Source organism: Bidens hawaiensis, unplaced genomic scaffold (assembly GCF_021521415.1).
Source record: "Bidens hawaiensis isolate Kalapana, Puna unplaced genomic scaffold, B.hawaiensis_p1.1 tig00041863_1, whole genome shotgun sequence".
Classification (NCBI taxonomy): Eukaryota; Viridiplantae; Streptophyta; class Magnoliopsida; order Asterales; family Asteraceae; genus Bidens; species Bidens hawaiensis.
In genome coordinates, this window is record NW_027497422.1 from 63,857 (window position 1) to 75,958 (window position 12,102).

Consider the following 12,102-nt stretch of genomic DNA (forward strand, 5'->3'; position numbering starts at 1 on the left):
ATGCTGAAACTATATACTAAGAGGTTCAAACGGGACCCAAAGCGACACCAAAACTGGTTTATGGCCCGAACTGGTCTATTTTCAAACCGCATTTGACCAATCAGATTCGCTTTACAACCCGAACCGATTTAGGCCTAGAACCTGACTTCTATATAGAGATGTACAAAAAAAACCAGTTTCACCCAAATTGGGTCCCAAACTGACCAAGCCTGTCGGTTTTGGGGCCGGTTCCCCTTCTGAACTACCAAACCGTTTTAAAACCGGACCGGTTTGAGGAAAAACCGGTTAAAACCAACCGGCTCTAAACCGAACCGAGTAGGACCAGTTCAACCTTTCTTGCTCATAAACCGGTTTCTAAACCGAACCGGTTTGAGTCAAACCGGTTCAGACTATGGTTTGACCAAACCGGTTCGATTTGGAAAAATAAACGGTTTTGTACACCTCTACTGCAAGCTCACATTCCCAGGGCCAACTTTGTAATTTTCATATCAATATCCATATTCATCCGGGCCCGGTTGATCCCTGCCATTTTTTCCCCTAGAGCCCGGCCTAATACTTATGTTACCATCCCACGCTTCCGTTTATATCTCACTCACATAAAATTCGCACGAAAAAAAATTCTATCCACACCATATTATTCGATCTAAATCTATCACTTTCCTTCCCGTTCATTGCAGCCTAAACCTCCCTCTGGCCCAAAGTTGACCAAACTGATTTTGACCAAAGTTGACCAAGCGTTTCGTATTTTTTTTTCTCAAAAACCGGTTTTTGTTGTAAACCAGTTTGGTCAACTTTGGTCAAATCCGGTTTAAGGAGAAATCGGTTTAGTTTTAATGGAAACTATTGTGTTATAAACCAACCCCTTAGAATGCTGAAACTAAATGTTGGCTAACTGGACCGATCAAATGCTAATGATAATGATAGAGGTTTAGAATTTAGTTTAACGACGCCGAGTTTTGGCCATGGTCAAAGTGATCACTTTGAATTCAATTTTTGGAATGTCCTCTACAAAGTTAAGTAGAATGCATTCAAATCAAGACGTAAACATAATACGAGTCAGGTCTCAAAAAAACGAAGCTCCATCATGAACTCCCGCTGCCTCGGCGAGTACCATGCAACTGCTTTTGCAGAACCAAGAACCTGTAATGCATATTCCAGTGCAACTATCGGATACTTCACTTTCAGAAACTTCTCACTTTTGAGATCCAACTCTAGTCCCGAATCCACCCTGAAACTGAACGGTCCGGCCAGCTGCACCATTTAATTGTAATAGGCGTTAGCTATATTATGTACAGTGGTGGAGCCAGGAATTTTTTCCTATGCGTTCTGGATTTTTCGGTGCTTGATTTTTTCCGGCGTCAAAGTTTTCGGGCCCGGATGGTTTGGGTCGGGTCGCCATTCGATAAAATAAATAAAATGGAATATCACTATGACACTATCATAACAAAAGTACATCGTCGATATTCAATGAAATACAAAGTCGTATTAAATAAAAAAGATATTACATATTATAATCGTTCCCTACGCGTTTATAATGCTTTTTATTATTTATTTTTTAGGTACCATGTTTAAGAATCATAATTATGATTGGGCTTATTAACTCATTCTATGAATAACTTTGGGATTTTGTTTTTATAAACTATAATTATGATTGGGCTTATTAACTCATTTTATATTTTTTTCAAAGATTTTTTTATATTTTATAAAAAAAATATTCATTACTAAAAAACCTATTTTTTTCATAATCAATGGGTTCGACTATTTTTTTTAAATAATATTGGGCTCGCTCGTTAATTCGTTCTTATAGGCTATGTATAAAACCAAAAATTGACCGAATCCTGTGGACACAAATTGGCTCCACCACTAGCTATATATTGTAAAAACGCTTCTCATAATAATTTAATCGAAAGGCGTGTACCTGCTGCTGAAACGAAAGGGTGATATTTGGACAAACTTCCTGAATCGCGTCTAGATTATTAGGTGGTCGAGAATTGTATACATCTTTTGCCAAACGAGCAGCGCCTGAAAAGAAAGTTGAACCGGACGGGAAATCGAGGACGGCCTGAAAACGAGTTAGATCAAGGAACATCTTCTGGAACGTTCCGTACTGTGCAGAGAGTGACAATGTGACAAATGAATCGGCTAAAACAGCACACTTTCCCCTCCTCACACCGAGACCAAAACCTTTACGACAAGAACCATCATCACCAGGTGGCGCTCTAACTGAATTCTCTCCAAAACATGCAGTAAGCACACCTCCTGCACCATAACATATAAAAAAACATGAAATTAAAATCAACAAATTGCAATGGTGCACGTCGGCTTTAGGGGTGCATACGAGCCGATCTGCTCGCGAGCCACTCGAGATCAGCTCGTGAAAAAGCGCGATTGAGCTGAGCTTAAACGATCCCGAGCCTAAAAGTAAGCTCGTTTAATAAACGAGCCTCGGCCCAAGCTTCACTTATGGAGCTAGAGCCGGCTCGCAAGCCTAAACGAGCCTTTCATAATTTTTATAATATATATTATATATTTAATAATTATTAATTAATCTATTTAATATTATAAAAAAAACTGAATAATATATATTATGTTATATATAGAATTATAACTGAAAAAAATATATAAAATAATAATTATAAATATATACAATTAATAAGAAATAGTAAACGAGCCGAGCTTGAAAAACTACTAACAAGCTCGGGCTCGGCTCAGCTCGTTTTCACCCCTCAGCATTGCTTACCAATGACTCCTGTTGCTGAAATATGAGGATCAGAGAGGAATACGTCATATGGTTGCACCATTTTCAACTTGGGTGCTTCACTCCTCCATACGTCCATGCTGTTTTTGAAAATAAACGCAGTTTTTGCGAACAAACCAGGCTGTAAAGCGGCGACCGTTGCATCGTTTTTATGGCTTCCAAACTGTTTCGGTGGGCCAGTATTATTGTTGATGCAGACGTGGTAACTTGGGCCATTATCAGAAGAAGCAACGGATGCAAGATCAAGTGCCATCGTCAACGGGACGTCCCAGTAAGTCCCGTCCTTGTCAACAAAAAGTCCAGGAGAAGCTGCTTCTAGAGTTAGACTATGATGCGGAAACTGCAAGAAAACAACACTATTTTGTTGGCATGGCAAAGTAAACGCAAACGTAAATGACCCGGAGGGAATAAATAGGGGTGCAAAACGCCAAGCCCGAGCTTGACTAGGCTCGAGTTCGGCTTGTGTAACTTTCACAGAGCTCGAGCTCGGCTCGTTTCGATCTTTACTTTTAAAGCTCAGGCTCTGCTCGTCAGTAGTTTTCAAGCTCGAGCTCGGCTCGCGTACTATTTATTAATTAATTTTTATACATTTATAATTATTATTATATTTTTTAATTTTAATTTTATATATAATAGTATATATTATTTAATTATTTTTTAATAACTATATATATATATGTGTGTGTGTGTGTGTGTATTATTAATAATTACTAGCATATATATATATATAGACACACATATATATCATTAAAATGATAGGCTCGTTTTGGCTCCCGAGCGGGATGAGATCAACAAGTGAAGCTCGGGCTCGGGCTCGTTTATTAAACGAGCTTACTTTTAGGCTCGGCTCGTTTGCACCCCTAGGAGGGATACTAATTTACTTGCCTGGTGATGGAAAACTGCTTTCTTTCGGGGCGTCTTGTAGTCATCATGACCGTAAGATTCTAGGCTTAAGAGAAGAGTATTGTCAGGTGTTAGGAAGAATTCAGAGCAGAAATCAAGGGCATACAAGGACTTATCCTTAAGATGTGTGCCAACGCTTTGGAACCAAGGAGATTCATGCGTAGGCTGCCTGAAGCCGTTTTTCTTTATGCTTGATACCAACTTTTGTATGTTGAACTGACCGAGCACTGTACCAAGCCTGCACAAAACATTACATGATTTACCATAACCGAAATGCTAACTATAAAAATAAACCGAAATGATTTAACATAACAGTAATGGTTAATTGAATCTGATTAATCGACGGACCATTCACCAAACCTTACAAGTAAACAACAAATAAATGGAATAAGCAAACATACCAGCGACCGAGGACCGATATTTGAGATGCCCATTATCGCGGTGGGATATCAGAAATTTTAATATCATGCAGAATTTATATATATAGCATTTTAACACTAAAAACTTAGCATACTCTCCTACTATTAACATATTATCCTTTTGCAACTTGCAAAACACTAACCATTGTAGCAAGTAGGAACATATTAAGACGCAAAACACTAACATTTAACACTAAAAGTTGAAATTTAAGACTTAAAAGAACACTGATATTGGGAATATCGGTGAAATATTGGTCAATGTCGCTGGTATTATCGGTACTGATGTTTCACAAGAGGACCAATAACCGATATGCGACCGATATTAACTGCATAGCTTGGAACCGTATGTAATGTATATTTCAGTTTCAAAACTGAGCTTCCATTTTCAATTGGAATAAAAGGGGTCTTTGGGATTCCTTATTTACCTCCTTATAACTTATTGTCAAAAGTTAATAAGTCGGAATATCCTGACTTATTAACTTATGACTCGCATTATCCTCACCTTATTAACTTGTAAACGAACCAAACGTTCGGTGAACTGTTCGTGAACCGTTCAGCGGGAAGTTCATTTATTTAATAAACGAACAAACATGAACAAAAGTCTGTGTTTGTTTAATTAAATGAACGAACATGAACACATGTTTCGTCCGTTCATTGATGTTCGTGAACGTTTGTATATGTCCGTTTATTCATGTTTGTTCACATATGTTCATTTAAGTAGATTCATATATGTTCAATTATGTTTGTGAACCGTTCATTTAAAAGTTAAACAAACGAACATGTTCATTTGATACATTTGGTTTCCTGGCCCCAGAGGCTGTAAATTTTTTGAGTAGGGTCCAGCGTGTCGTACACGGAACCTCTTCAACTCCTAGGTCTCAAAGCTTCGTTTTTAGTAGGATTGGCTTTGCTATTCAAAAGGGGGGTAGCGGCGCAGCTTGTTGCCCGTTTGCCTGCCACTATTGTAAACGTTTTCTAGAAATGGAAGTTATATTAATAGCTATAAAAAAAAATAAAAATTCAAGACTTAAATGTTCATTTTTAAACAAACGAACACAAAATATGTGTTTGGGTTTGTGTTCATGTTCGTTCGGTTCGTTTACAAGCCTATAAATAAGCAAAATCCCAAACACCCCCAAAGTACATTGGACAATTAACCGGAGTTACTAGTAAACAACAAATAACCAACAAATATTTTAAACGAACAGTTCACGAACATAAACGAACATAATTGAACATAAATTACTAACCATACCATCGATCTAGGCCGAAATTAAGAACGCGTTGAAGACAAAGGCCACCGCCATTCGCATTCGGGCTCGGATGAACTTGGGAGTATGAAGGCACAAACGGCATAAACATAAACCGTTGGAAGAAATCAACCTGTTTGGGTCTCGAAAGACGTACCCCCCTAGACAACCCGAGGACCGATGGGATCGGGTCATTGGGTACGGGTCGGGCGATGGCGGGTGGACGGAGTGGATACGTCCAAGTCCCATAACCCATCACCGTCCCGTACCCATTTAAGTTTTCTCATTGCAATTTAGTCAATTATTATTATTTCCGACTGTTGCTGCTTGGCTGGTGATTGTTTATAATATTATTATTATTATTATCATTATTATTATTATTATTATTATTAGTAGTAGTATTAAATAGAAGGCAGACTCATCCTCTTCACTCACCAACAACAGAGACCTCGAATCGACTGTGTATGTGGTGCGTGTGAAGACAACACAACAAAAAGGTACAACATACAAAGGGGGTGTTTGTTTTCCAAACTTCGGGTATAACTGAGTATTGCAAAAACCCGGTTTCGGGTATTACCGGCAACAAATCGGGTCCGGTTCAGGTACGGTTTTGTGCAGAAATGCATACTCTGTCCGTACAATACGGGTAGGGTCGAGTACGTGTTCGGGCATTAAAAACCCGGTTTTTTATTTTGGAGTTCGGTTCCGGGTTCGGGTTTTTTTGTGCACCTCTACAACTAGACAGAGAGGTGAATAAAAAACTTGAAACCAATTGAACCAATACCAGACTTTATTCGTAATGTACGGATATGCTATGTATTTCAGTATCAAAATCCGTATCCGGAACCACACCCAATTTGTACTCGGGTTTTTCAAAAACCCCAATACCAGACTTTATTCGTAATGTACGGATATGCTATGTATTTCAGTATCAAAATCCGTATCCGGAACCACACCCAATTTGTTCTCGGGTTTTTCAAAAAACCCAAACTGGAAAACGGGTTTTTCAAATACGCAATCTATATCCGATAAAAACATAAAAATAAGGTTTTTTCAATAACTGAAAATAGGGTATTCAAATACACGGTTTTAAAATACTTTGTCATACCTGAACCCCGTTACAAACCTGGAATTGGCTATTAAAGAAACTCGATTTGTACACCTCTACCTCTGGTAATGCACTATACAATCACATTAGCAACTAGTACAACACTATGATGCATGAGTAACTTGCAAATTGTATATATACTATTATTCAAACGCGTTGCAACGGGTTAAGACGTGCACTACCGGCTGAACGGTGCCATAGCCAGTATTTTTTTCCTACGGGTTCGGAAATGGACGGATGACCGGTTGTCTATCACTAAAGTTCGGCTTTTTATGTCCAGTACGGTTAAGCGGTTCAGGTCGAGTTACATAATATAAATAGCAAAAATAAATTATATTAATTGAACTATGATTTAAGGTTCGTTGTCAATGTTTCTAAGGGTTCGGTATAAACATTTCTACGGGTTTTTTGTCGAAATTTTTACGGGCAAGATGTCAAAATAGAATAATATATAACACTAAAACCCAAACCCCCTAAATTGATTAATCGAATCAAGGTAAAACATATAAAAAGTAGCTAGCGTGGTATGTGGTTGTGGCTTGTGTGAAGATAGCACAACAAAAAGTAGTCTTTCACAAAGGTTAAAAAACATACAACAAGGGTGTTTACTGTTTAGCACAAACTGGTAATGTATTGTACAACCACATCACCAACTTGTACAGTTGTATTTTATTTATAATTAAATCGATTAACGAATTCATCAAATGGGCTGGTGGGTAAATGCATAAAATTCAACGCTTAAAGACACACTCGTTTTTCGATCTGGAAAAAAACCTTCACCTAAGGTCTATGCCCTTGAACACTCGCCTGAAGGCACGATAATGCGGTGAGATAAAACTCGTTCTACTAGGATCTAACTAATGAAAGTCATATGCTCGTATAATCTCACATCATCACCTCGGTGCCTCTAAAACTAAATGTTGTGAGTAGGAATTGAACATATATTACAAGAAACACTGAGTCGCTTCCTTACTATTCCAACACTGTTTATAAGAAACTTACAAATATAAATTAACTAGAAATGTCTATGTGTTGCAACGGGTGTCCGGTATCAAATTAATAATACCAGAGTTGACCCAAAATTCAATGAAATGTCACCCTAATTTTTTTTACGAAACTTCTATTATCTTTCTTCTATTTTAAATAGGCTATTCATGTTAGCTATTTTATTTCTTTTAATGTTAATATAATTAATACTTGAATTTGACTACTTAATATTTTAATATTTACGGTAGGAAATGTCGAGTTTTATAGTATCGTGCTAATTTATCGTGTATTCTGATTGAAGCTTGTTATAACGGTGTAGCATATACATTGAATATGTTATTTTGAAATAACTGTTATTAAATAGCTAAATTATTAATAATCTAATGAAATTGTCAAGTTTATCAATTATCGATCTTTTAATAATAAAATCTTTTATTAACAAATTGAAAAGTTGGGTTGTCACACCTTACACGTGCCATGAATGTCGAACATAGGGAATGACTGAGAACCTTGCACATTTCACAACTATGAGTATAGGGATAGACCGCGAACTACGTACATACTCGGGTTAGTATATGTAACATTTTCTTTCAATAACATGTTATATATGTAAAATAAGGGTTACAAGTGTTACTTATTTAACAACTGATTGTATAAACGAATTCATTAAGTAATTTACTTAACGAACTAACTAGATTTGTCTAACGGAGTTAACATGGTCAGTTACGCTAACCGGATTAACTAGTTTAACTACCAGAACTGACCGGGTAATTAACTAACTTTTAAATATAAGGACAGGTCCTATTCACATTGATTTCACATAACCCGACCAAGCCCAAACACACAAACACAACGGAACCCAGCCCAATCACCCTTGCAATCTGGGTGGTGCCCGCTCATGCTCGCAACTCACTAATTATTGGGCTCGTAGTTCACAGACGGGCCTGGTCCGCATGTTTGGGCTCGCCACGCACTGGCTCGCACGACACAGGTGGGCTCGCACATGTGGTAGTTCGCAAGCCAACTTGCAGGTTTGGGCCGGAAGTGCCAGCTAGGGCCGTCCAAACCGCTCGTCGCTCGAACTCGTTCACCACTCGCTCGGAAACTGCTCGGAAAATGCTCACTCGCTTTTTTGCTTGATTGTAAATGAGCCGCTCTGCTTGGTTCGGTTTGCAAACGAGCCAAGCAACGAGCAAAGGTCTGCCCGGTTCGGTTCGGCTCAAATATTTTTAATTTATTTTTATGTATAATTTTATATGAAAAAATATATAAATATATAGACAACAAATATAAGTTATAAGTATACAATTTTTTAAACACTTTTAAATTTTTCTTATTCCGTCAAATTTATAGTTTTATTAGTTCGATTCAAGTTTTCAGAATACTAAAAATTTGTTTACATGTTCATTATATCCCACTTAAAACATTTTTCCTAAAAAATACAACTTATTATACGCTTGTCTAAAAATTAATAATGTGTTTACAAAATATATTATTTACAGCCTTCAAACTTGTTTATTATTGAAAATTTTAAAGTGAAAAGAAAATAAAAAATGCTCGAAATCGCTCGACGTTCGATCGAAAAATGCTTGATTTGATTTTGGCTCGTTTCGTTTTCGCTCAGTTCGAATTTCAGCCGTTTGGTTCGGTTTGGTTGTAAACGAGCCAAGCAACGAGCAAGCCTTTGCTCGGTTCGGCTCGGCTCGTGAACCACCCTGGTGCCAGCTCATAGTCTTGGGCCTGTAACCATGGCTCTCATGGACTTGGGTGCAAATGTATTCTTTTGGTTTTTAGCATATAAGGTTACTTGGACCCTACCATTCAAATATTAATTCACAACCCTCGTTCAAGAACTACTTTGCCATTTAATTTGCTAATCAATCTAGGTCCACTTCTGTTACTATTTCCTATTTTGTCAACCACCAAACAGATACCAACACTCTACTTTTATTCGGCCAATTAATCTTGCTTCATCATTTTAATATCCCAACCTCCTCTATACATTTCATTAATAATCATCATGACTTGAACATTACCTTGGTGCCCAAGGTGACTACTGATCGACTAGCCCATGCTTACGGTTTGCTTGCAACTATATATATCTAAATGGGAGACCCAAGGTCTATAGCTCGTTTAGTATAAAGTTCAAGATGTTATTAGTTAACTAAACTTAATCTATCATCCTTTTGAATTTATAAGCACATTGATATCGTATGAACAATCTTTATTCTAATAAACGTACCTTTAACCCGGTTGACCTTGGTTCTTGACCCAAATTTGTACTCTAACGATCTTTGTTGCCTAGATGCCAAACATTAATAAAAGAACTTTAAATTCTGGCTTTAGAACAGGAAAATGTTGAGAGAGTAGGAGTGTGTGCTTTAAGGTGTTGGTGAAAATGGATGGAGAAATGAGATTTACGGTTTAAGAGTTTATGGAGGGTTTATATATTCCTTGCCCATGGACCGTAGACCCATGCTCATTGCTTTAGCCTATAAATCGTTTAATCCATATTAATTTGATATTTAAGCCCAACATTACTTGTCCACGCAAAATATTAAAACTCCAATTATTAAATAATAATCTTTTATTATTTTTTCAAAATTCCGGGTGTTAAAAAAATAAATATTTAAAATGACATTTATTTGGAGGTGAAACCCGAGCGTTGCTGGTCTTGACCATTGCGTTATTGATTTTTGGTAAAACACAAGCGTTTATACATCTCTATTTTTCTACAGTAAGGTGTGGAAATTAGGGCCTTGCATATATAATCCGAGTTTTGGCACCTCCAACTAGGCTATCAAAATAATAAAAACTCTAACGCCCTGTTCTTGAGTTTTTTTTAAGGAAGGAAATGAAAGGAAAACTAAGGATAGTTAAAAAATTGGTGTTCTTGAGTTTTTTTTGGATAGAAAGGAAAGGAGTATGAGGAGTTAGGAGGGATTAAATTAATATATTTTTCCAATACGTTATCCTCCCATTTTTGGGCTTATTAATAAGGATAACAACACCTAATTACAATATTACCCATTAATAAATCATGATCGGGCCTTTTAATTTGCGGCTTCTTCATCTTCTACATTAGCCTATTAGGTCAAGAACACTCCATCCATAGTCACGATCCCTTTCATCTGCCGATTTGATACTTCGGTAAGTCAATTCAATTTAATTCGATCTCATTATTTGTTCAATACAATCACGTTATTTTATTTGCTGCTATCAATTCAATTATTTGTTCATATATATATTTGCTTTTAATTTAATGGTGAAATAGGTGAACATAATTCGATCTCATTATTTGTTCAATTCAATCACGTTATTTTATTTGCGGCTGTCAATTCAATTATTTGTTCATATATATATTTGCTTTTAATTTATATATATTTGATTAAACATGTTTATTTTTGGAAACCGAGTTGAACTTTTTTGGAACTAGCTGGTTGCATTTCTTGTTAAAAGTAGTTGGTTATTTTTTAGAGAAGATTGCTTATTAAAATGTGTGTTTGTTTTTTGAGACGATTGCTTATTAAGGATGAGGGGTAAAATTGTAAAAGTGTTATTTTTCTTTTCTTTCCATCCAACTTAAGAACATAGTTATCCTTTCCTCTAATTTCCTTCCAACTCAAGAACACACCTAACTAAAAAAAATTTCATTCCCTTTCTTATCCTTCCCTTCCCTTTCCTTTTATTTCCTTGGTTAAAAAACTCAAGAACAGGACACAAAGCTTTTGTCTTCTTTTATCAATAATGTCTCTAGCTCCAACAATAAGTGTAATGTCTATCCTTTTAACAAGGGTATAAACTGTTGGGAATTTTGGTTTAAGATTGTTACTTGGCGTGCAAGGTTAAGTAACAAGGTTTAAGGAGTGGATAATTATAAACAATTAAATGTGCTTAGATTTAATTGTTAGTATAAGTATTATGTTCTAGCAATCCTAGTTGTAGTCTAAACGTGATAGGTTAGATTATAAATACCCGTGTTTTGGAGTTTAGATATTGTAATTAAGTTTTGTGAAATTTGTCAATAATATTATTCGTGTTCGTGTGCGAGTTTGTGTTTAATATCTTGTACCAATTCCATTATAAACAACCTTTTTAATCTATTATAATGATTTTGAATGCTCCATTCAATTGATATTTTTTTTATGTTTGGTCATCTCATAACCTCTTATTAAGGCAATAAGCCCACATCTATCAGTGAACTATGAAAAAAGTTGGGTTGTAACTTTTAATGAAGAATAAAGATAAACTCATTTACAACTGCTCAACCTTTTGTTAAACATCCCTCAAAGTGTTAGTAGTGGAGTTTGCACATGTGTCTCATGTACACCCAATCCAGATACCCATCCTTTTTTGTTAAATATCCAATCCGATCCGAAATAGTAAACCGACCAGGTTAATGAGAACTCATGAACTTTCTTAAGTTTACCCACGGTTTGTGAATTGCATATGGACTCTAAATTAATTTGGCACAACTGTGGCCCAACATGAATTAGAGATATACAAAACCGGTTTTTTTCAAACCTCAACGGTTTGGTCAAACCATGGTTCAAACCAGTTTAACTCAAACCGGTTTAGTTTAAAACCAATTTAGGAGCTTGAAAGTTCAAACTGGTCCAAGTCGGGTGGTTTAGAAACGATTTAACCGTTTTAAACCGGTTATACCTCAAACCGGTC

General features: G+C 36.4%; 1 pseudogene across 1 annotated transcript; it reads right to left on the minus strand.

The window, feature by feature from the left end:
- Nucleotides 1-906: 906 nt before the first annotated feature.
- On the minus strand, nucleotides 907-5,618 carry LOC143593241 (protein TRIGALACTOSYLDIACYLGLYCEROL 4, chloroplastic-like; annotated as a pseudogene). Its single transcript, XR_013146069.1, has 5 exons — nucleotides 5,336-5,618; nucleotides 3,644-3,899; nucleotides 2,741-3,098; nucleotides 1,919-2,259; nucleotides 907-1,251 (listed from the first exon to the last, which is right to left on the minus strand). The product of XR_013146069.1 is annotated as a protein TRIGALACTOSYLDIACYLGLYCEROL 4, chloroplastic-like (transcript).
- Between the last annotated feature and the right edge of the window lie 6,484 nt (nucleotides 5,619-12,102).